The following is a 24318-nucleotide window of genomic DNA, read 5'->3' as shown; positions in this document are numbered from 1 at the left end:
CCACACAACCCGGAATGTGCCCCAATGGGGAATGGAACTTGACCTCTTGGATCATAGGTCAAGGCTCAACCATTAGGCCAGACCAGCCGGGCTCAAGTTAGTGTTTATCACAGATATTCAAGAAACACGATTAGTGCCAAACCTGCACTGATTAGAATCCCGAACTCCATTTCTGGGCCTTAGTTGCTATGGCAGGCTTCGCGGAAGCCCAAGAATGGTTACCCAGGTTTTTAAAAGCGAGGCCTCCAAGAAGCAAAGCTGTCCAGGCAAGCTATATATTTTTGTCTCTGGAGGGCGGGGATAAGGATAAATCAGATCTGTAAGTCTGTGGGCAGCAGATGGATCTGAGCTTCCCATTTCTAGTCAAATGCCCTTCAGGTAGTTGTCTGGGATGAAAGTTGCTCTACTAGTCACAGCAGCAGGGGCTCCCCAATCACTGGAGCTCTTCTGTTTGCAGCAACTTAGGTGAGTCCTGGGTGTCGCGCAGGAATAGACTTGACCTTCTCAGGTCCCTGTTCGCCACCAGCCTGGGCCAGCGCCACTCCCTCCTGCAGAGACTGGCTGGGGGAGAGGGGGAGCCTAGGGCGCTTGGCCGGAGGGGCGCAGGGCGTGGAGGGCGTGGGCCGGGGCGGGGCGATGGGTGCTCGGAGGAGCCTTCAGTGCTGGGCTCGCGGGAAGAGAGGATGCGCTGGCTCCCAGCGGAGCGGGAGCCGAGCCGCGGGCGCAGCGTGAGACAGCACATCCTGCGCGCCGCACCCGCCACCCTCGCCAGCTGCCGGAGCGCCGCCCCAGCCGGAGCCGCCACTGCGCTCGCTCGGGGAGACGGGTGCCGCCGCTACCCCGGAGTGCGGCCGGGTACACAGAGGGGGGTGACGCGCTCTCCCGCCTCTCTCACCGCCGCCTCGGAGCCCCTCCTCGACCTTTGCCTCCCGGTGGCGTCTGATCCGGGAGCCGGGCATTGGTGCGGCCCCTGCAGGGCAGCCTGACTCTCCCCTCGCCGCCGCCCCTGGCTTCTGGCGCTCCCGGGAGCGCTCCCTAGGGCGGTCGGAGCCCCCCAGCGGCTGCAGCGCCCCTAGCAGAGCCGAGAGGTGAGTGCTGGCGAGGAGGGGGCCGGTGCGGTGTCTTCACCTTGTCGCCCACCTTGTGGGCTGGGAGGGGCGTCCGAGTGCGCCCCGCCCGAGTCTTCTCCGCGGGAGCGGAAGGCCAGCGGCGGTGACATCGCGCCCCTCTGAGCCACCAGCTGCCGGCTCCTGGGGGAGGGGGAGCATCGGAGGGAGGGGAAAGGGTGCTGTTTGATTACGTGGTCAGCTGTCTGCAAAGCTAGATGCTGTTGCTCCCCCCAAGTCGGAGGGAGCGAATGCACTTCCAGCAGGGTATTCATGAACACTTATGCAAGAAGATGCCAGCTCCTTTCGCTGCTGCAAAGAAGTGTGGTTGTTGTTGTTGTTGGGGGGAGAGGGGCGGTTCGTGGCAGCGTGCCTCTCCTTCCCCCACTCCCACTCCGGAACCGCTCTGCTCTTATAAATCTGTGCGTCATCCTAAGGGCAGGGATCCTGGCCGCACTGATCCCTGGCACCTCTCATGACTGGCACCTCGGCTAGGCTAATAAGGTCATGCAGAAACCCAGGATCAAGATAGGAAATGACTGAGGAAATCAGAGGCTCAACCAAAAAGATGCAGAAGATGGAATTTAGTCGTTATCCTGGCCTCTACTACATCTAGGTAAGGGGCAGGGAAAAGTAGCCAGCCATTTTCTTGCCTGGAATGCCTTTCAAGTGGGCATGGTAGACATACTGTAGTGCAAGGTTGTGAAAAATTGTTTCCAAATATTCCAGATTAGCCGAAAGTGGAGTTAACAGGGAAGCGTGGTGCCTGCAGAAGACATCATAGGATGAGTATCAGCACAGATATGTACATAGTTTCATTGTGGAAATGATAGAGAAAGCTGTTGATCAGCGTAAGTCCATTTTGAAATGGAGCACAGTGCAAGTTGCATCCTGATGGTATCAGTGGGAATGTGATTAATACTTTCTCTGATTATTTAAAAAATGCCAACTTTTCTTTGAAAGTTTTGGTGAGGCAAAAGCCCAAACCCTGCTCTTCTGACCATATTTCTCACTAAAATAAAATCAGACACTCACTCCTCCCACGAAGTTATCAAATGTTCTCTTCATTGGAACTAACTCTCCAGTATTTCTTAAGGTCTGAGAATCCAGTCGTTCCAAGAGCTGTTTCTCTTACAAATCTTCTAGTATCATGGTTGGGATGTTTGTATAATATGGTTGGGGACCCAAGGCAGACGTTTCCCAGATTGTCCGGCTCTTGGCCCAGTGTTGGGGCCAGGACATCTTTTTTTCTTCATTGTCTCTGGCCCCAGGCACAGGTTCACCTGCTTCTTCTCTCCTTGGAACCTGCTTCTTCTCCCCCATGCAGCACTATGCCCTGGAGGAGAGGGATGGCTCAGCCCCCCCTCACCCCCAGCCTGTCCCCCTGTCCTCCCGAAAACTTGATCTGAAGCTCTTTGGATGTTAAAGGTCGACTTCATTAGGTGTAATCACCAATAAGGTCTGGGCAGAGGAAAGAAACTCAACTCACAGGACAAGGGGACAGAGATCTTAGTGTGGTGGTTCCTGGTCACTAGTTTCTGACTAACTCCTGAGATGGTAGGAGGAAGTCACCTGCATTTGGGTCAGCCTGGTTTATGTCTGAGAAGGGGTTCTATTAACTTTCTTCCCACCCTTTCTACATTCCCCCAAACACTTCCCTGAGTCTACATTTAATAAATAAGCTCTTCCCTTGACTCCAGTGCTGAGTCAAGTGATTCTTGGGGACCCATCCTGGTGCTGCTCTGTCCATACTCAGAGCTGCCCTGTAAACCAGTCTGTGAAATACATGCCACATCTTGAAACCCAGCCTCTTAACACAGACTCTGTGCACAGGCTTCATCCACAGCTAGTTACCTAAAGGGACCATTCATTCTCCCTTGTCACCCTGTTTCTTTCTGTCACTTAATCTTGCCATCAATTGAAAAGGTCAGAGGATATTGTCTCACCCCTTTTTCCTCCCAACATTTTGCTCCACCAAATAAAACAAAGATGGATAATACATTGAGCACTTTACTAGTGCTCAGTACATTTAGTAATTGCATTACACCAAATTTACTAAATGTATTGTATTACCAATAGCACTTGAGCAGGCATTACATGTTAAACTACGTTTCCATGTGTTAACGTATTTAGTCCGCACCAAAATCTTAGATATTACATTATTTGCAATCCTATTTGACAGAGGAGGAAACTAAGGCACAAAGATGCCAAATACATTTCTGAAAATTATTCAGTGAATAAGTTGTAGGGTTAGGATTTGAACCCAGGCAATCTGACTCTATTCTTTCATGTTATAGAACAATTATATTGGTTAATTATCATATATTGAATACCAGGCTCTTATGTTTATCTCCTTTTATTCTTTATATTAGTCCTCTAAAGTAGACATTATTATCCACATTTTACAGATGATAAAACTGAGTTAAGTGACATACTCAATAAATAGCGGAGGGAGGATTCAAATTAGAACTGTCTGCCCTAACTGGTTTGGCTCAGTGGATAGAGCGTCAGCCTGCGGACTCAAGGGTCCCAGGTTCGATTCCGGTCAAGGGCATATTCCTTGGTTGCGGGCACATCCCCAGTAGGGAGTGTGCAGGAGGCAGCTGATCGATGTTTCTCTCTCATCGATGTTTCTAACTCTCTATTCCTCTCCCTTCCTCTCTGTAAAAAAAAAATCAATAAAATATCTTAAAAAAAAAAGAACTGTCTGATTCTAAAACCAGAACTCATCCATTTTAGCTAGTGTTCTTTGTGAGAAACATGAGTGCAACACTTGTCTGTTTCCTTCAGGTTTGCTGCTAAAGTTTCCTGTAAGCCATTATTTTTTTCCTTCAGGCCTCAAGTGTAGCATGCTTTTTTTTTTTTTTAACCAGCTGATTGACAGCTGTGGGTGATATGGCAAACCCAAAGTAGGACCATAGCTCTTTTGAAATCAAATATTGCCTTGGATCTATCTCCTAATAAAACCTGCTAATTCCCTATAATATTTTGTGGTTTCAAATGCCAGATAGGTAGTTGTCGCAGGATCCCTCTTACTAGAAACCTTTGTGACCTCTACATCCCCTAGGATATGTGAGAAAATATGCTCTTTTGGGAGCTTTGCTGAGATAATGAACTTCTAGGCTTAATTCTTTGAGAATTAACATAAGTTCATTTGACTCTCATTTAATTTCTTTGAATTTATAAAAATCCTTTGCCAGGTTCCATGTAAAAATTATTCTTCTTGACCTTGAACTTTTCATCGACATCCTGTGCTTATTTCCTTTGCTTCCTCTCTGTAGAAAGCTTCACACCAGAATGTCAGACTGAAGATTGAAGTGCAATAGGCACGGTTGCCCAGACTCCAGCCCTGAGGAGCCCACAGCTTCGTAAAGCATTTTCTGAAGCAAAATGCTTCGTAAAGCATTTGTTTAGAGGAGGCTTCTTTTTTTTTTTTTTTTTAAACTACTTTATTGTTGAGATTATTACAGATGTCCCTCTTTTTTCGCCCAATTACCCCCCTTCACCAGGTTCCTACCCCACCCCAGGCCTTTGTCACCCATCCAGTTGTCTGTGTTCATAGGTAATACATATCCTATATAATAAAAGTCTAATATGCTAAGTGTCCGGTCGTCCATTCAACCAATCAAAGTGTAATATGCTAATGATATGCTAAGGCTGCTCAACTGCTTGCTATGATGTGCACTGACCACCAGGGGGCAGATGCTCAATGCAGGAGCTGCCCCCTGGTGGTCAGTGTGCTCCCATAGGGGGAGCTCCACTCAGCCAGAAGCCTGGTTCACAGCTGGCAAGAACAGCGGCGGTGGCGGGAGCCTCTCCTGTCTCCGTGGCAGCACTAAGGATGTCCGACTGCCGGCTTAGGCCCGCTTCCCAGGGGAGCGGGCCTAAGCCGTCAGTCAGACATCCCCCGAGGGCTCCCGGACTGCGAGAGGGCACAGGCCAGGCTGAGGGACCCCCACCCCCTATGAGTGCATGAATTTCATGCACTGGGCCTCTAGTCTATAATAAAAGCATAATATGCTAATTAGACTGAATGTCCTTCTGGATGAAGCAGAGGTGGCCACTGCGGCGGAGGGGGCCGAGGCATCAGCCACAGCAGTGGGGGCTGAGCCCCTTGCACGAATTTCTTGCATCGGGCCTCTAGTATGCATATAAGATCTTTGTTTAATCTCTTCTCGCCCCCCATCCTCCTTCCCTCTGAGAATTGTCAGTTTGTTCCATTTCAATGCCTCTGATTCTATTTTTTAAAAATATATTTTATTGATTTTTTTACAGAGAGGAAGGGAGAGGGATAGAGAGTTAGAAACATCAATGAGAGAGAAACATTGATCAGCTGCCTCCTGCACACCCCCTACTGGGGATGTGCCCGCTACCAAGGTACATGCCCTTGACCGGAATCGAACCTGGGACCCTTTAGTCCACAGGCCGACGCTCTATCCACAGAGCCAAACCGGTTAGGGCAACCTCTGATTCTATTTTATTCACCAGTTTATTCTGTTCATTAGAGTTCTTATTTGTTTATTTTGATTTTTAGGTTCAATTGTTGATGTTTAGATTCAATTGTTGTTTTTAGATTCAAATCAATGTATTTGTTACCATTTTGTTGTTCCTATTTTTGAACTTTTTCTTTTTCCTCTTCTTAAAGAATACCCTTCAACATTTCATATAATACTGGTTTAGTGGTGATGTACTCTTTTAGCTTTTTCTTGTCTGTGAAGCTCTTTATCTGACCTTCAATTCTAAATGACAGCTTTACTAGGTAGAGTAATTTTGGTTGTAGGTCCTTGCTATTCATCACTTTGAATATTTCTTACCACTCCCTTCTGGCCTGCATAGTTTCTGTTGAGAAATCACTGACAGTCATATGGGCATTCCCTTGTAGGTAACTGCTTTTCTCTTGCTGCTTTTAAGATTCTCTCTTTGTCTTTAGCCCTTGGCATTTTAATTATGATGTGTCTTGGTGTGGTCCTCTTTGGGTTCCTCTTGTTTGGAACTCTCTGTACTTCCTAGACTTGTAAGTCTATTTCTTTCACCAGGTAGGGAAGTTTTCTGTCATTATTTCTTCAAATAGGTTTTCAATACCTTGCTCTCTCTTTCTGGCACCCCCATAATGCAAGTGTTCATACTTTTGAAGTTGTCCCAAGGGTCCTTACACTATCTTCATATTTTTGGATTCTTTTTTCTTTTTGCTCTTCTGGTTGGGTGTTTTTTGCTTCCTCATATTTTAAATCATTGATTTGATTCTCAGAATCTTCTACTCTACTGTTGAATCCCTGTATATTATTCTTTATTTCAGTCAGTGTATGCTTAATTTCTGACTGATCCTTTTCCATTTTTTTTGGAGGTTTCTAGAAGATTCTTGAGTACCCTTATAACCATGGTTTTGAACTCTATATCTAGTAGTTCGCCTTCTTCCATTTCTTTCATTTGTGACATGTTTCTTTGTCTATGCATTTTGGCTGCATCACTGTTTGTTTCTATGAAATTGGTAGAGCCGCTATGTCTCCTTGAGTTGGTAGAGTAGCCTTGTGTAGTAGGTGTTCTCTAGGGCCCAGTGGCTCAGCCTCCCTAGTCACCTGAGCTGGGAGCTCTAGGCACACCACTTTGTGGGCTGTGAGCACAGTCTTATTGTAGTTGAGACTTGATTGCTGTTGGAGTCATGGGAGGAATTGACCTCCGGACCAACTGCAATTACAGTGGGAGAGCTGCTGTGAGGAGACACCCTATGGAGCAGGACTTGCTTCAGTGGGGCTTTGGTGCTCACTGAGTCTGTCCCTTGAGTGTGGTGCTTATGGATGTGTCTAGTTGTAATCTGGTTTGGTCTCACACTGACCACTGGGTACATTAGCTCTTGGGTATCCAGGGAGGTACAAAGTCAGCCACTGCCTGGGACCAACCAGCAGGAGCTTCAGAGAGATCTTCAGATTCCTCCTATTTGTATCAGGTTTGGAAGTGCCCAGAGGAGGCCTAGCTATGAAGCAAGGCAGGCTGGTGCTGGTGCCGAGTCTTGGGCCTTTTATTGATAGGTTTGGGGCTCCCTGACTCAGCTGCAGCTTGTTTGAGAGATTTTAGTCTGAATAAAGACAGGGCATTCATTTGCAAAAGCTGCTGCACACAGCTTGGATGGGGTTATAAATTGGATGAGGCAGGGTCTTAGGAAATCACAAGGGTGGCGCAAACAGAAATGGCTACCAGGCAGCCCTGTGACCAGGGAGGTCCCAGCATAGGAACAATGATTCCTGTGAGCAACTCTGTCTCGGAGAAAGCTGCCTCTGAGTTCCTGCTCTGATGCCAGATAATCCAGTTCTTCCTTGTATGTGTCTGTGTCCCCCAAAGCCTCACCCTGGTGCTAGAGTTCAGAGGAAGCAGGACCTGGTAAGTTCATTTTGTGGTGCTGGACTTTTAAGAGGAACAGCTGGGTTTCCAGCAGCCCCTATGTCAATGAGCCCCAATCTTCACTGGTTTTTATAGCCCATGGTTCTTACTGCCCATAGGGACTTCTTTTCCCAGCTCTAGGACCCTGGGCTGGGGGTCTGGTGTGGAGCTGGGGCCCCTTGCTCCTCTGGGCAGCCTATACAGAGATGATCTTCTTCCCAATTAAAAAAGTGGCACACATGGGTGCCAGACCAGCCTGTTCCATACCTCCACACTTCCTACTAGTATCGGTGTGCTTTCTTCTTTACTTCTCTGGTTGTACTTCCGTTCATCCAGCTTTCCAGTGGTTCTGGATGATGGTGGTTCTGTATTTTAGTTGTAATTTCGATGTAGTTGTGGGAGGCAGTGAGTACAGGCGTTTACTTACGCTGCCATCTCCCCCGCCTGAGTGTAGAGGAGGCTTCTTAAACAGGAGTTATAGGTGCTGTGAAGGGCAGGCCCATGCTAGTTTTCGGGTGGATTTTGAACCCAATAAAATTGATGCAAAATTGTATGTCTTGGTGCATAAATGAAGTTTTCTAGGAAAATATAGGGCATTTGTGACTAAAAAGAAATTAAGAACTAGTGATTTAAGTGCACTGTTTAGGAAAAAGGGGAGGAACAGAGGCCACTCAGCTGAAATGTGTTGAAAACAAGGCAAATCTGTTCAGCCAGAGCTAGCCAACGCCTGCTAGAGGTGCCCAGGTGTAGATGCAACACACACTAATGCATGCTGCAACCAAGTGAGGGCTCCTGGAGTGGCAGGCAGCCCTAGCACTGCTTGCCATTCATTGTGCACTTACCATGTTCATATTCATGGTTCATCAAATCATCCCAACATCCCTATAAGGCTGACATTTTTTATCTTTATTTGTTAAACAATAAATCTGATGCTTGGAAACATTAAGCCACATGGTCAAGGCTATATGAAGCCAGTTAGTGAAAGAGCTGTGTTTCGAATTTTAAAAGTTTGTTTATTTTCTTTCCATCACATCTCATTGTTTTTCAATGTGGGATGCTAAAAAAATACTTAGTGTAACTTTTTATTGTAGCAGGACCGGAGAGTCCTTTAAGAACTTGTTCACATGCTAATAGGAAGAGTCTAAATGTGTGATCAAAGGGGAACAAGAAAATGAGACATCTCTAATTCAGGGTGGCAGAGAGCAAGCCCCATGTCCCTTGAGGTGTGCTGAAGCCCCACGTATTTGATTCTCAAGTATCACCAGGAATCTTGCTGAGCACCACATGCATAGCGGTCACAACTTAGATAGCCAGAGAGTGGATTCTGCAAGGGTGGCTGCAAGTCAGGACTTTATTCATTGCAAAGATGACTTGACTTCGGAGCTGAACTTGAAGCTGCTCAGTCTTCTGGGCTTACCTGACACAGTGGCTGCCTTGTGATCTGAAACACAGACTTGGTAGTGAATCCTGGGAGGACCTCTGCTTAACAGATGACTTACAAGCCTTTTCCTTTTTGGCTAGTTTCAGTCCTAAGTTCCTCACAAGCAGCTGCTCTTGCTTCCAAAATATAATTTAATCCCTAACATTTTTATGCTTCATCCATATGCTTGCTATAATCTTATAGAATGACCCACTATTTCATTTGGAGGCACTTGATCAACAGATTGGCCTGGAAACATATATCAGTGTGTTTCGCTATGCTTCAGTAGTGTTTCTCTCCCATACATTCTAAAGAATTTCATCTATTTATTTATTTTCCTACCCCCTTTCCTCCTCCCGTTTGGCAACCAACAAGTTTTTCTCTATATCTATGGGTTTGTTTGTCCCTGATTTTTGTTGCTGTTTGTTTTTTAGATTCCACTTATAAGGGAAATCATATGGTATTTGTCTTTTGCTGTCTGACTTATTTCACTTAGTATAATGCCCTTTAGGTCCATCTACGTTGCTGCAAATTTTTATTGCTGAGAAATTTCCCGTTATATATACATACCATATTTTTTTATCCATTCAACTATTAATGGGCATTTAGGTTCCTTCCATTTCTTGGCTATTACTAGTAATGCTGCAATGAACATAGGAGACATATCCAAAAAGATATTGCTAAGAATGAGGTCTTAAAGTTTATTGGCTCTATTTTCTTCTTCTAAGAGTTTGTGGTTTCAGGTCTTACATTTAAGTCTTTAATCCATTTTGAGTTTATTTTTGTATATGGTGTAAGAAAATGGTCTAATTTCATTCCCCACTCCCCACCCCCATGTATCTGTACAGTTTTCTCAATACCATTTGTGGAAGAGGCTATCTTTACCCCAGTGTATTTTCTTGCTTCCTTTGTCATAGATTAGTTGAATATGTAGGCATGGGTTTATTTCTGGGCTCTCTATTCTATTTCAATGATCTATGTATCTGTTTTTTTAAAATAGATTTTTATTGATTTCAGAGAGAAAAGGAGATGGAGAGAGAGATAGAAAACTCAATGATGAGAGAGAATCATTGATCAGCTGCCTTCTGCATGCCCCACACTGGGGACTGAGCCCACAACTGGAGCATTGTCATGACTGGGAATTAAACCATCACCACCATGAGCTCCCTGTTTGTAGGTGGATGCTCAACCACTGAACCACACTGGCCAGTGGGGCCACAACTGAATGTGGGCTTGGCAATGCCTAGAAGTCTGGAAGCCTTGCCTTCCTGAATCAAGATCACATTGAACATTTCTGCTGAGGGTGGGGGAGTCTTGAGGAGGACAACCTTTCATTCCAGAAGTGACAGGCAGGATGATTTGAGTCTTGTGGGTTTTTTTTTATGAACGCTTGGGGCAGATTCTCTTGATCTGGCTTTGACCTGACATTCTTCTATGAGCAGTGCAGCACTTTGGTTCCTTTCTGGTGGGAAGAGGGGAACTTTTGATTCATTCGTCAGATTCCTGTTTTATACTAATGTCTGGAGTGAAGCCAAGAGCAATATGTATATTTTAAATAGCGCTAATGGACAAAAAATAATACCATATTTTCTATTCTTTGCCTACAGTCGGTTTCCCTTTTAGAACACAGATTTTTTTCTACTCTAATCTGAAATAGTACCCATTGCTTTGTTTGACAAGTTGAAGATGTTATTAATTGAAATGGAGTGAAGTCCTCTCCTTTTGAAAGTAGTTAGATCCTGTACTGCACATGTGGAAGCCTTTAAACGTTGATCAAGTTGTTGAGTGTTACAGTGAACCCATGTATAGGGGATGACATGGGATTCTGTCCCAGAATCAGCCTGTGGCGGTTCAGTAGTTGGTGGGTTTGGGTGGTTGAAAAGGTGAGCAGGCCCTGTGGGGACGGTGTGTTTTGACAGTGTCCCTTTTAAAATGATGGCTCGTCTCCTGTTCTACCATCCGCCCCGTTAGGATCAAAATAGCAAGGGGTTGTGGGAATTGGCGTGTATTTTGTGGAAGAAAGAATAACAAAAACGTCTCTGCCTGTTTCCTTGAAAAGCGTGACTTTGTTCACTTTCAGAAGGTATAGGTTACCGCTGATTTGGAAAGAGGATCTTTGCCCTTTGAATGGCTTTCAGGCTCAGAGGAAAGTGAGAATCTATTTGCATAAGTTAAAATGCCAAACGAAATCTTCCAATGCAAATATGGACCACCCAGGGACATTGTAAAGGCCAGGTTTGGGGTTTTGATTTCAGATTTTCTTGCTTCCTTGTTTAAGCTTTTTAATATTTTCAAATGCTGCTGAAAAGTAACTGGTGTAGTAGCAAACATGAAGTCCCATATCTTTTGCCATAGATTTAAGACGTGGTGGTGGTGTTGGTGGGGGGGTGGGGGTGGGGGGCTCACGGCTGTACTCATTTGCCTTGAGAGCCCCTTGTTTTTTAAAGTGAAGAAATATACTTTCTTAAAATTTGAAGTCCCACAGGTTGTAGATTTTAAAGTGGATAGAAAAGCCAGGTTACAAAACAGTTTTAGGGAGTGAGACGAGACTCTCTTGGAATGTTCCCTTCCTTTAGTGTATTCTGTCCAGACAGAGCCATTTCTCTCAGTCAGTTGGGCAGAACTTTGCTTTTGGGGATGAGCCAGGGTGTTGGAAATGGCACCTGTAACATTGTCAACACCCCCACTGCCTTCCGAACCACCATGGGAAGGTAGACCAGCACATGGAAAGAGTCTCTAAGCTCCCCGGGGTGGGGGTGGGGGGGGGGGGTGGAATTCAGAATTAAAGTTGTTTTAACCAGGACACATGTTCTGGCAATTGTTTGGTTAACAATGACACTTAGTACTTTGTTGGTCTTTATACCCTAAAGAAAAAGCTATTTATGATACTTGTTAAGGAAAGGGTAAGGCAGGCTTTATTTATTCAGGGACTATCCTGATAGATACCGAACCACTGCCATGGACTGTTGCAGTAAGGGACAGAGATTGGGCTCAACTCCGAAAGCAACAAGGAATGGTGGGAATTTATAGCCAAGGAGCAGGGTGGTGGTCAGTGGATGGAAAATTACTAAGAGGAAGCATCCTGCAGGGTTAATGGGGGAGGGATCATGCTAAAGCAAACTAAAAGTATTTTTGCTAAAGGCAGGCCAGGGGCGATCAGATACCATACCACGTGGTGTGGGGAATGAGGAACCGATCAGATATTGATGAGATATTAGTGATCAGATATCGAAGGTGGAGGATTCTGGCTAAACTGACTTATCAGGACTCCTGCTGAAACTGGGCTCCCAGTGTCACCAATTACTAGCTATGTGACCTTGACCAGTTGCTTTGTCTCCCTGTACCTCATTTTCTTCATCTGTAAAACAGGAGTGATGACAATAGTGCCACTTCCTAATATTGTGGTGAGGTTTGAAAGAATAAATCCATTTCTTAGAGGATTTAAATTTTTTCCCTTGGATCATTTTGGTGAGTTAGGACAAACACACCAAATGTGTCACCTTTTGGGTATTTAGGCCAAAAAAAACCATGGGTTGGTAATTCCTAGGATGCTGGAAGCCTTGCCTTCCTGAATCAAGATCAAGAAAGCACTATGGGGCTCTAGGAAGTGCATTATAAGGGCCCGATGGTCCGTCAGCATTTTCCCTGGCTTGTGAGGCAACCTAGTCTCGAGACCTCGAGGGTATTAAATTGGCCTCTTTTCTGATCTTGGAATTCATGTCTGCTGAGGACACATTTCCTAGCCTACCTGCACCTAAACCCAGCACTCCAAGGTCATGTTCAATTATAATCTAATGTGGTACAAATCCACTGTGGTGTAATCATGGAGGCATTCTGCTTGTTTGAGCCCAGAAAGTTATAAGGTCCATGTGTTTGGGACCAGCACCATAGGTAAGAGTTTGATAAGCTAGAGTCTTGGTGTGATGGAGGGGAGGCTGTGTGGCTCATCTTGGCAGATGTACACCCTCTCTTTTCTCTTTGGCTCTTCTCTTCCCCCACCCTTCCTCAAATACAAAGTGGGTGAACTTCGTATTTGGTGAGGCAGAGAGCTTGTGGGCTGTCAGCGAGTGAAAGCATGAGGACTTTGGCAAATAGGTTTGAGGACACTTATCTATTGAAGCCCAAACTTCTGGAGAAAGGAGATTCATATCAATGTAATGGAGATCCTTTGATTGTTTCAAGCTATTCAAAATATGAATGGGGCTGCCTGTAAGGTAGTGAGTTCCCAGTGCCCTGGAGAGTTCAAGATGCCACCACTAAGTGAGGATTGTCTGTGAAGGGATTAGTCGGACCAGTATTTGGTGATCTCTGTATTATTTTTTCTCCAAATTTGAGCATCTATGATTTTGTGTACTAGAGGGAGTCTTGCATCACTCTTACCTCTGGCCAGGTTCTGCCATTCACTTGGAGGCAGCATAAATAAGGGGACAGGTGCCAAACTGGAATAATAAATATGACAATCCATGTCTACTTCTTTTCCCGTGTAACTGTTTACCTTGTAGCATTCGTTCATTCACTCTTTCATTCACAAACATTCCCTAAGCTGCTGCCCAACACTGGGAACACTGCTGTTGCAGTGTCAGGCCAGGTTGCAGGAAATTTAACAGCCCGTGACAACCATTAAAAACAAACAAAACATGCTTGGCTCTAACTTCAGACCAAACAGGCCACATCATCATGCAGTTGAGCGCTCTTTCTTGTGTTCATTTATTTGTTCAGTCAGTCATCTCTTAATGTGCCCTGATGATCAAAGTCTGATCCACCCTGCCCACAGCAGGGGCTAGACAGACATGTCCTTTCCAAGGCATATTCCAGAAACCCTCAGCTCCCATATTCTTACAGTGTGAAGAACAGGAAACTACCAGATGACTTGGGAGGCAGAGTTCCCACCCTGCATGCTTGTTTTCTGCAAAGAATGTATTACGGATTCTAAGATTTCTATTTTGAGCATTTAATTTTTCACTTTTTCTTTATATACAGCAAAGGTGTGATATGTAAGGGAAGTGTTAAGACCAGTTGTTTGCATTGCTTAACACATTTGAATAGATTGGATTGGTTTAATATGGAAATGGTTGGTTTTCATCCAGACTCTTACATCTTTTAAAAATAAATCACTTTCTTGGGAAATGAAGCAGGACCGAAGGGCAGAAGCAATGGACCCAGGTCAGCAGTGGCCCAAGAGCGGAGCAGCAAACACACACCTTTCTAGCTTGTTTCCAGCGGCACCACCTCGAGCCCATTTGACCATATGCTACGGTCCAATCGAACTGTTTGCCATTCCCCAAACGCAGCCTCCTTCCTGCCCCTGTCGTTTCACTCATGGCCACTCTCCGTCCACAGGAAATGCTTCCCCGGGTAACATCCTACACATATTTCAGTGTCTGGTTCTTGTGGCTCCTCCTTCACGAAGCCCACTGCATGTTCTAGTCCCTACACTCTGCGCTTCGTGCTTTATACCTCTATCATGTATTCATCCCGTTCTCCCTCGCAATGGAGCTGGTGTTTTCAGACCCTACCTTATTACAAGCTTTTTTAGGCAGGTGATACCTTGATCATTTGTGTAAGTCCCACAGCACCCAGAGCAGCACTTTGTATTTTTAGCGGCTTCCCCTCTACTAATGCAGGGGGGACCTTGCTCAGATAGCCCAGGTAGCCTCACATCCCCCTCCATCAGGTATGTCATCCCACTCTCCCTCCCGCTGTTCCTTGCTCCCTTCCTATAAAGGGCCACTGTGCAGCAGAGACTGGAGTGATGGGGAGAAGCATGCTGTGATCTACCAGAGCAATTTGGAGTTAGGTGACTGTGCATATATGTGTGGGTGTATGCTCACATGCCGAGAACATGAGCTGGTGACATTCTTGGGCATCAACACTCTTATCTGTAGTCAGGTGCCATATTGAAGCTGTGGCGACAGAGATGTGATCTGGGACAGCCAGCTGTCAGCTATTCAGATGGGCAGAATTAAGTTCTGAATCTTAGTTTTGAGGGTCTAGGACAGGGGTGGGCAACCTTTTTGTGAGTGCGTGCCAAAACCAGCAAAATCTCGGACTCGAAATTCTTCTGCGTGCCAACCCTAATTTTTTGAGAACATGTTACGCCTACTTGATATCTCTTAAGGTGTACGTATGTGAAGAACCTTGAAGAAATAATAAAATTCATTCGAGCGACAGAAACACAGTACATGATGATGAAAAATACATTTATTTTTTCATGTATACATGTACACTGATAGTCCAACAGAAAACTTTATGACTCCGTTTGATATTATCAGTGGTACTTTTGCTGCTGCATCACTGATGACAGAGATTTTACATCAGGTTTATATTTCGTGACCTTCAGAGATATGCACGAGCTACTACTTTCATCCGTCAGGCTACTCCTATTACGAGACTTAACAAAATTCATCACTGAGAACAAAGATTCATAAGCGTATGTGGATGAAACCAAAACACTGGTTGGATCTAGGAAGGCAGGGAGAGTTAAGGCAGAGGCATAGAAATTGCTCTTCCCCTCTCTCGTCAATCCATGTCTATGGTCTTTAAGATAACTTGTTATGTAAAATTATTTATTTATTTAAGATGCACCTACACTGAATTTATCTGAAAAATAAAAAAGTTGATATTAAGAAAAAAATTGTAAATGGAAGATTATAAGAGAGGGTTCCGCGTGCCAGCAGAAGTTACTGGCGTGCCATGTTTGGCACGCGTGCCAGGGGTTGCCCACCCCTGGTCTAGGTATTGATTGTTCTTATGTAGCCAAAATTCTCTAGCAACTAGTGCTGAATTCACACAACCCAGTGCAAGTGTATGTTATATGTTAGGCTACAAACATAAAATGCCAGCTTACTGACTTGCCAGAAGAAACCTAAGTTCCCTGGGATCACAGTGCCCTTGCTTATAAGTCAGTGTTCTGAGTTCTCCTGAGAAGTCAGGATTGTAGGGCCTTGGTCTCAGCAGTCTGAGCTGGGCTTGGGTGGGACAGTACTACCCTGAAAGCATTAAGGATAATCCTGAAGGCCCAGTCTAGCATTAACATTGCGAATGAAAAATCATGCAAATGGCCCAATTATGTAATACATTCAAAGGGCCAGGAAGGAGGCAAAATCTTGGTGTGGCAATATTGTGGCAATTGAGGACACCTGATCACAGCAAAAGGGTGAGGGTGAGGGTGCAGGAGCAAACCCCAGAGAAGATCAAAGTCAATAGAGCTTTGACCCTTTTTATAGAAAACAAGGCTGGTAGGAGAGGAAGAAGCTCACGCAGGCACATTTTTAAGCCAAATTTGTTTATCCAGCAAATATTTATTGAGTATCTACCCGGTGCCAGTCTTCTAAATATTGGCAATATATCAGGGAACAATATGGTCAACATCTCTGCCTTTGTTGGAGCTTAAATTCTAGGAGGAGAGACAAACAATGAAAAAATACTTAAATATGTTATAGAATGTGCTAGGTGGTGGTACACATACTGAAGAAAAGTCAACGGGAGAGATTTGAGAATGCAGGTGCAGGATGGGGGGCGGGGGGCAAGTCTGCTCTTTTAAATAGGTGGTCAAGTGAGGCCTCAATGAGATGAATTTTGAACTAAGGTTGGAAGAAGCAAGTCATTCAGGTATTTAGAGCAAAATGTCTATCAAAGCAAACATTCTGTCAAGAAGAGGGAATAGTAGATGCAAAGTCCCTGAGGTGGGAGTGTCTAATGTGTGTAAGGAACAGTGAGGAAGTGGGTCTAGAGAGAGATCAGAGAAGTCATGGGGCTGGATTGTGTAGGGCCACTGAGGCCATTGTGGGACTTTGGCGTTTACTCTGAGACAGGACCCATGGGAGAGCTTTATGCAGACAAGTGACATGATTTGGCTTGTGTTTTTAAAGAATTACTGTTGCAACTGAGACTAAATTGCAAGGGAGGCCAAGGGAAGAGATGAGACTGTTTAGAAGGATTTTGCATTAATATGGATAAGAAATCATGGTGCCTGGGACAGGGTGATGACAGGGGTGATGGTTAAAAGTAGACAGATTCTGGCTATGCTTGGAAAGGAGAGCCTGAATAATTTGCTAATGGGTCATATGTGGGATTTGATAGAAAGAGAAAGTAGGGAAGACTCCAAGACTTTTAGCCTGAGTCAATTGGAAGGCTGGAGTTGATTTTAACTGAAGTGTGAAGGCTGGAGGTTGGATCTACATGGAGCCAGGGCATGTGGAACAGTTGTCACAGCTGGTGTTTCAATGGTAGCCTGGCGCCATTGTGGTGACTGCTGACAGATGCACTGGAAAGATGATCTCAAGTGGTCAGTGTGTCCCTTTCCCGGGACACACTAGAGGAAATCTGAAGAATGCACACTTCCTTTCCTGTCATTTCAGACCCCCTTCTCCTTTCATTGTAATTGTTTTAATAGTTGGTCACCACAAATTATGGGGTGGTTTTCTATTACATTTGGTCAACCCTAGAAGTGATGTTTTGGTACCATTGTGGTAATTTTGACTAGGGAGTTGTCCTCTGTTTTAAGGTAAGTTCTATTTTAATTCTCAGAAATGATCAGGGTATATTTGAATTAATTCCAAAATTCTTGTAGAGTACCTACAACCATCATCTCCCACCACCTCTAATGTCACTCAAGTCAGGGCAATGACTTTTATGTCTCCACTCTGCCACTTCCCAAAACTATGATTGGGTGTCAAAGGTCTAATCGCAGTGATGTTCATCAATCAAGGAATGGCTAGGCATGGGGCAGCCTAACAGGGAGAAAAGGAGATAGATATGTGCATGTAAGTTACTACTTGCTTTGGATATTTTATGTCTCCTTAGCCTGGTCTTGAAAATTGAGATACAATTCTTCTTTCACTTTAATTCTTTCTGCCAAAATCGGTTTTCTTCAAAAGCTAATATAGACAAGCCTGCATGCTATTTTTGCTCAAAGAGACAGATGGTTGAAACTGAATCCAGCTAAGAAAAATTGTTGTTAAGTCTTGAATTAAAATATACGCACAAGTATCAGAAGGATTTAAGCCTTTTAGGACTGCTTGAGAATCTGTTCCGAATACTGCCTCATTCCACCGAGTTATCCATTCATGAACAGAATGCAGTGTGTTGGGCTGGGCGACGGACTTTGCAGCCAGGCTTTTCAGATGGGTATTTGCTTTCTAAAAGGAACATAAAGGTTGTGCTGATGGGACAAATAGGAAATGCCCAAATCCTGGGGCCATTCAGCGTTTGTGCTAACATGGTCTGCAGGAAATACGCATGGTCCTGCAATCCCGGCAGTATTGATTTCCTACACTTTTATGGACATGCCGGGTAGCTGAAAAAGTGGGTGAATCTTTGTAACCCTATGTGTTTGTGCCTTGAAGTATTCAGGGATTTATTTTATTTTCACTTTCTTTCTCTGGTAGATTTAAACAAGTAGAGCCTAGCTTGCTTTGTCATCCTATGGTAGAGCGTCCCACCAGTGCCCTGCAAATGATTACAGGTTACATGTGTACCTGGTTATTAATCTCTTTGGTCCTCAGGGTAGTTAGAACGCGGATCAGACTCCTGAGCAAATGTCATCATGATCTATGGGTATCTGTCATGCAGAATGTTGGCTGAGAAAGGACAAAGGCAGAGAAAAATTTATAATTTAAAATTTACCAATTTTAGAATTGATATAGGCCAATAAATTTCAAACTCTTTAAACTGCAATTAGCAATAATAAATAATGTTATACATAACAGTGAATGTGTGTGTGTCCTAAACAAGTTCCATGAAACAGTAGTTGCCCTTTCCATGTGCAGTACATTCTAAAAATTCGAATCTGTTGGTCATAAAAACTGGTGCCTATGATTACTAACTTGATTTAGTGACTCGCCAGTGGGCTGCAATCCATTTTTAAAATATATTTTTATTGATTTCAGAGAGGAAGGGAGAGGAAGAGAGAAGTAGAAACATTAATGATAAGAGAGAATCAATGATTGGCTGCCTCCTGCATGCCCCACACTGGGGATTTAGCCCGCAACCTGGGCATATGCCCTGACCAGGAATCGAACTATGTGCTTTTGGTTCATAGGTTGATGCTCAACCACTGAGTCACGCCAGCTGGGCATGCAACCATTTTTAAAAGGCTGGTGTGGTATCTGTTACAAACTAGGAATAAATAATCCATCCTTGTACTTGCTCAGCTCCTTTCTTGTTTCCCTACATAGACGTTCAGACACCTTTAAAGTGCAGCGTAGCAGACCTTTGGCTGTAGGGTGACCAACTCATCTAGGTTTGCCTGGGCCTTTCCTTGTGTCAGCACTGACAGTCCTGTATCCAGCGAACCCCTCACTTCCAAGCAAACCAGGATGGTTAGTCACTCACCCTTTGGGATCTGATCTCTGGCTACGTTTCCATCCTCATCTTCTTCCATCATCATTTCTACTTAGCATTCCAACCACATCTAATGACTGACAATTCTCTGGTCTATCTCCCTGCCTTTGTCCATGCTTCCCCCTGCCTGGATGTACCCTCACCTTCTGCTTTCTGCAGGTCTGGTCCTCCTCTGTGATGGTTTGTTAAGTCACTCACTCTATGAGCCTTCTCACTGCCTTCTTGTGAGCACAGACTACATGGATTTACGGAATCTTTAGTAGGTCTGTGTTTTTCTCAGCTGTCTTATTCTTTATCACATGCAGAACAAACTTGAGAAGGAAAACTGCTGACTTATAGTGGGCGACTACAGCAAAGAAAGAATACAAAGGAAATGAAATAAACCATTACTCAAGGGTCCAGGGTGTCCCTTTCCCTGGACACACTAGAGTGGAACAAAAGAAGATCAGAAACATAAGACGACAGGCAAATGCAGGAGTTAAGAGCATGTGTTCTGGAGCCTTGGGTTTGAATCTTGGCTTTCACACGTCAAAGTTGTTTGCTTTGGATGTGAGGGTAGAGTATTACCTTAGCAGGTCCCTTCTCTACATGTGTTTCTCCACTCATCATAACTTCAAGGGGGATCAATGGTCCTTAAAAATTAGGTAGGCTTAATTACAACCTCATCAGTATTTTGTAGTTCATTTTAAAGGGTTTTGAATTAAGTGGTTTTATGATGTGGAAATCTCATAACATATTTTTAGAAGATTAAATGAATTTACTCTGAACATTTATATAGCTGATTTATTCTGAGAAAATCTATTTTGACTTTATTAGTTAAGCATTAAAATTTCCCTTCCCTTATGTTTATTATTGTGTCTTGATTTTGTTTCTTTTAGTATGATAGTTACATTTGTTCTATCTGAGTCACAAGAACATCTGGGCAGTTTGAATTGCCTGCATTTGCTACCAGGATAGAATGCCCACTCCAGGCAGGACCACTGGCTAGGACTGTCTTGATTTAACTTTGCTGCCAGGAAATTTGCCCCCCTTTTCAGGATAGCAGGCCAAGGACTCAGAGTCAAAGCTAAAGATCATTTATCATTTTAGCAACTCAGAGAAAAGAGCTTTAAGCACAATAGATGGCACTGATATTTTTACATCACTTAAAGAGAAAGCCCAACCAGCAGGTTTATCCTCTTGGCATCTGGGGTGATAGATTGTAGATTGCTGAATTTGATGATTGAGATAATAGAGGCTGTCAATTATAAATTGAATAGCTTTTGCGAAATAATCCATTTAGAGTGGGAAAACAGATTTAAAATGTAAAGCAGGCAGGAAAGCATTACTATCAATAGGTACATAATGGTAGTGATTTAGGAAAGGATAGCTCAGTAGATGAGGCAATGTTAGAATGAATTATGTGTTTGTTGTACATTTGTACTAATGAATGAAAGAATTCACCTCCCCCCACCCCCACCCCCACCCCCACTGGAATAAAGATTTCTTGCATAGTAAGGAAGAACTTTTCTGAGTTTGGTCTTCTAAAAGCTTAGTGCATTCACCCAATGTAATGATTATTAGAACAATTCTGATAATGAAATTGTGGAAGATTTCATGTTTCTATCTCATGCTTAATTAGCAGTTCAAGAGACATTTATTGAGCACTCACTGCTCGGCACCGGAAGCATAGAGAGAAATTAGATGTGCTTTCAGGTAACAGGAGGAGAGAATCACACAAATAGGACATAGACATGCATACATGGAATATGTCATACATGTTGCAGCAGACAATGGACAGGTTGCTCCCTACGAGACCTTTCTGGAGGGGACGTGATTGAGCTGAGACAGAAACATGAATGCGAGTCATCAGGGAATGAATGGTGAGGAAAACATTTCTGGAGTTTGCTAAGGTACAAAGGAAGGTAACAATTTGGTACATGTCAGTAAAATGTGAAATAGGGAGAGGAGGGTTAGGCAAATAGAGAGATGGACAATGAGAGCATCTTATATGCCATGATGGGGAGTTGGGACCCATTTTTCAACTCAGGGGGAGTCATTGATGTGTTTTAGTCAGGGCAATGGACTCATCAGATTTTAGTGACAGAAAGATCACCCTCCATGGTACAGAGGATGTGGAGGATCACCAGGGAGCAAGGTTAGCATGGAGACAGGAAGATCAGTTAGAAGAGCACTGCATTGTTTCCCCCCACCACCTTCCCCTCTGGTAACCAGCCTTCTGTTGTCTGTATCTGTGAGTTTGTTGTTCATTTGTTGCTTTTTGTTTTATATCCCACATCAGTGAAATCTCATGTGGTTCTTATCTTTTTCCATCTGACTTATTTCACTTCATACGATATGCTTACGATTCACCCACATTATTGCAAATGGCAATATTTCATCTTTTTTATGGCTGAGTAGTATTCCATTGTATATCTGTAACATGTCTTCTTTATCCAACAGTTGGTCAAAGGACACTTATATTGTTTCCATATCTTGGCTATTGTGAATAATGATGCAATGAACATAGGGATGCATATATCTTTACAAATATGTATTTTCAAATTTTGAGGATAGATACCCAGAGTAGGGATTACTGGGTCATATTGTACACAATGGAGTATACAGATGCTGTATTATAAAGGTGTATACCTGAAACTTATTTAATATTGTTAACTAACATTAATCCAGTAAATTTAATTTTAAAAATAAAAACAAAGTTAATCATAACAAATGAAAGTAGTCAGACGAGCATTGTGAAGACAGGCACTGGGTAGTGTGAATAGGCATGAATAGGTGAGGGCAGAGTTGGAAATATTAGGTAGTAAAATTGAGAGCGCTGGTGAAAATTGACAGTTCAGGTGTGGTGAGTTCAAGGGTTTCAGGGCTGATCAAGGAAAGAACAGAACCATGAGGTGGCGGCATTGCACAACATACTTTATTGGACGGTACTTGGATAAGATTGGATGAGAGAGAATATCCCTCATAGCAGGAAACCTTCTAGAGACAGGGGCATGGGGCCACCACTCACAAAGATAAGGGGATCAGAGAGGGAAGCTATGTATCTAGGGCAGCAGTTCTCAACCTGTGGGTCACGACCCCTTTGGGGGTCGAACGACCCTTACACAGGGGTCGCCTAAGACCATCGGAAAACACATATATAATTACATATTGTCTTTGTGATTAATCACTATGCTTTAATTATGTTCAATTTGTAACAATGAAATTGGGGGTCACCACAACATGAGGAACTGTATTAAAGGGTCGCGGCATTAGGAAGGTTGTCTAGGAGCACAGATACATAATCTCATAATATACAAGGTACAGTGGTGGGAGCCTTCTTCATTTGGCTTCTTTACTTGATACCTGGCCGAGGCAGGTGACACATCATTCCCAACTATTTTGACCCAAGGTTAGGTGTTTGTACAGGATCCTCATTCTTCACTCTAGTTTTCTTAACCAGCCCTTTCTTCTGATTCTATTTTCCAGTTCCTTTCCTGCCGTAGTTCTTAGGGACCCAATGCCAAAATACTGCCCCCTAGTCGTCCAAACAGTCCCATCTTTAGTTTTATATAAGCTTTCAAGGATGCTACTTGAAATGTTCATTTCCTAAGGACTCTTGATAACATCTGAGCATTTCCTGAAAGAAGATATTCTAAGACATGAATGACTGATTCTCTTAATTGAGGAACAATTCCTTTGCCAAAGAGAACTATGTTAAGTCTCTAATAAAATGGTTGAATGCACAGTAGGGGTCAGAAATAACTAAAAAAAATTCAGAACTTTTTAGCAAAGATGACAATGACTTTTGAGCCCTTGAAGTTTGAAGAGCTCTCATCTCTATTCTATTAACTAGATGAGAGAGCTGATGCCCTATGGATTGATTTTTCTCCCTAGCATAATGGGCCTCTGTGCTGAGTGCTTGAGAGTCTCTCCCGTTTAATGTGCCACAATTGCTGCTGCTCGAGTTACAGCTTACACAGTCTAATTTGGGTAGCTCAGAATTGTGAAGTAGTGAAAGTAGGACTAGAGAAAGATATGCAGACACAGCAATCTTAAATATAGCTCAACAGGCCAACAAGAGAGATACTAAAGACTTAATTTGGAACTATTGCCTGATTTCCCAGTCAGGAACTAACTCAATATGAATAACATTGAAAGGAGCCTAGAAAGATTAACATAGATGTTTAACTGCATGTATGTACTGAGATTTCCCCCCTCTCCAAAACAATAGTTGACACAAATAGATCCTTCATATATGGATGAAACTCTTAACAGTGTTTGGGACTACCCAGTAGTATTGGCTTTGGTGCTGGGGCTGGGAATTTCAGAGGTAGTTTTGCTCTTGTTGCCAGCTCTCTTATGCAATTTATGATTGCTGCCACCAGGCGGTGATAAAGAGTGACCACAAGACTAGATGCAGGAAATAGACTGATGGGATCTACCATAGAAGCCTTTTAAGAAGAGCTCGCTTTTGACTAAAATGAATAAGTTGTGAATAAGTAAACACTGAAAGTGAAGCATTATTTAGTGAAAGTATTCATGAAGACGACCTGGTGTTTCCCCTTTGAACTCATCCACTTAATTGTTGTGAACTTAGATAACTGCATCTCAGTTCCCTTTTCAAGGGAAAAATACTGGTATTGGATAATATCAATTTTGAAGGTTTTGTCCTGAAATAAACACATATAATAGTAATTTTAAAGTAACAAAATTAAAAGTATAAAAGAATAAAAACTTTTTATACAAAAGAGAAGTTGATATTTTATTAACAACTGTCTTGTTCACTTAGTGAGGCTAAGGCCCATTAATTTGTGTGTGTGGGGGGGGGGGGGGAGGGGGAGGAATTGTGGGAGAAGGAGAATGGGTAGGGAGAGAAGGCTCTTAGCTTGTCTTTCTTACCTACTCCCTGGCTTAGGCAAGTGAGGAATGAGAAATCTTTCATACAGTTTTATAGAACCTTTTTTTTTTTTTTTTTTGAGGCTTCCCTCTTTCTCTAACTTAAGTTTTCCTTATGCTATATTCAGAAGTCTTAGCTCTAACTGGTATTTCTAAATCATTATAGTTACCTGACACTCACCTGAATTTTCTATG

General features: G+C 43.5%; 1 protein-coding gene across 5 annotated transcripts in view; it reads left to right on the top strand.

Annotated features, from left to right (window-relative positions):
• Positions 1 to 368: 368 nt before the first annotated feature.
• The window catches only part of DYNC1I1 (dynein cytoplasmic 1 intermediate chain 1), a 277989-nt gene continuing 254039 nt past the window's right edge, over positions 369 to 24318 (top strand). For 4 of the 5 annotated variants that reach the window (XM_036328108.1, XM_036328106.1, XM_036328107.1 and 1 more), the window contains exon 1: positions 676 to 1088. The gene's annotated coding sequence lies outside the window, so the exon portion shown is untranslated. Of the gene's footprint in view, positions 466 to 675; positions 1089 to 24318 lie in introns of those variants that run through there. The other variant, XM_036328105.1, reaches the window with a different exon arrangement.

Source organism: Myotis myotis, unplaced genomic scaffold (assembly GCF_014108235.1).
Source record: "Myotis myotis isolate mMyoMyo1 unplaced genomic scaffold, mMyoMyo1.p scaffold_m19_p_11, whole genome shotgun sequence".
NCBI lineage: Eukaryota > Metazoa > Chordata > Mammalia > Chiroptera > Vespertilionidae > Myotis > Myotis myotis.
Note: the sequence above shows the minus strand (reverse complement) of the source record. Positions and strands in the feature narration are given on the sequence as shown.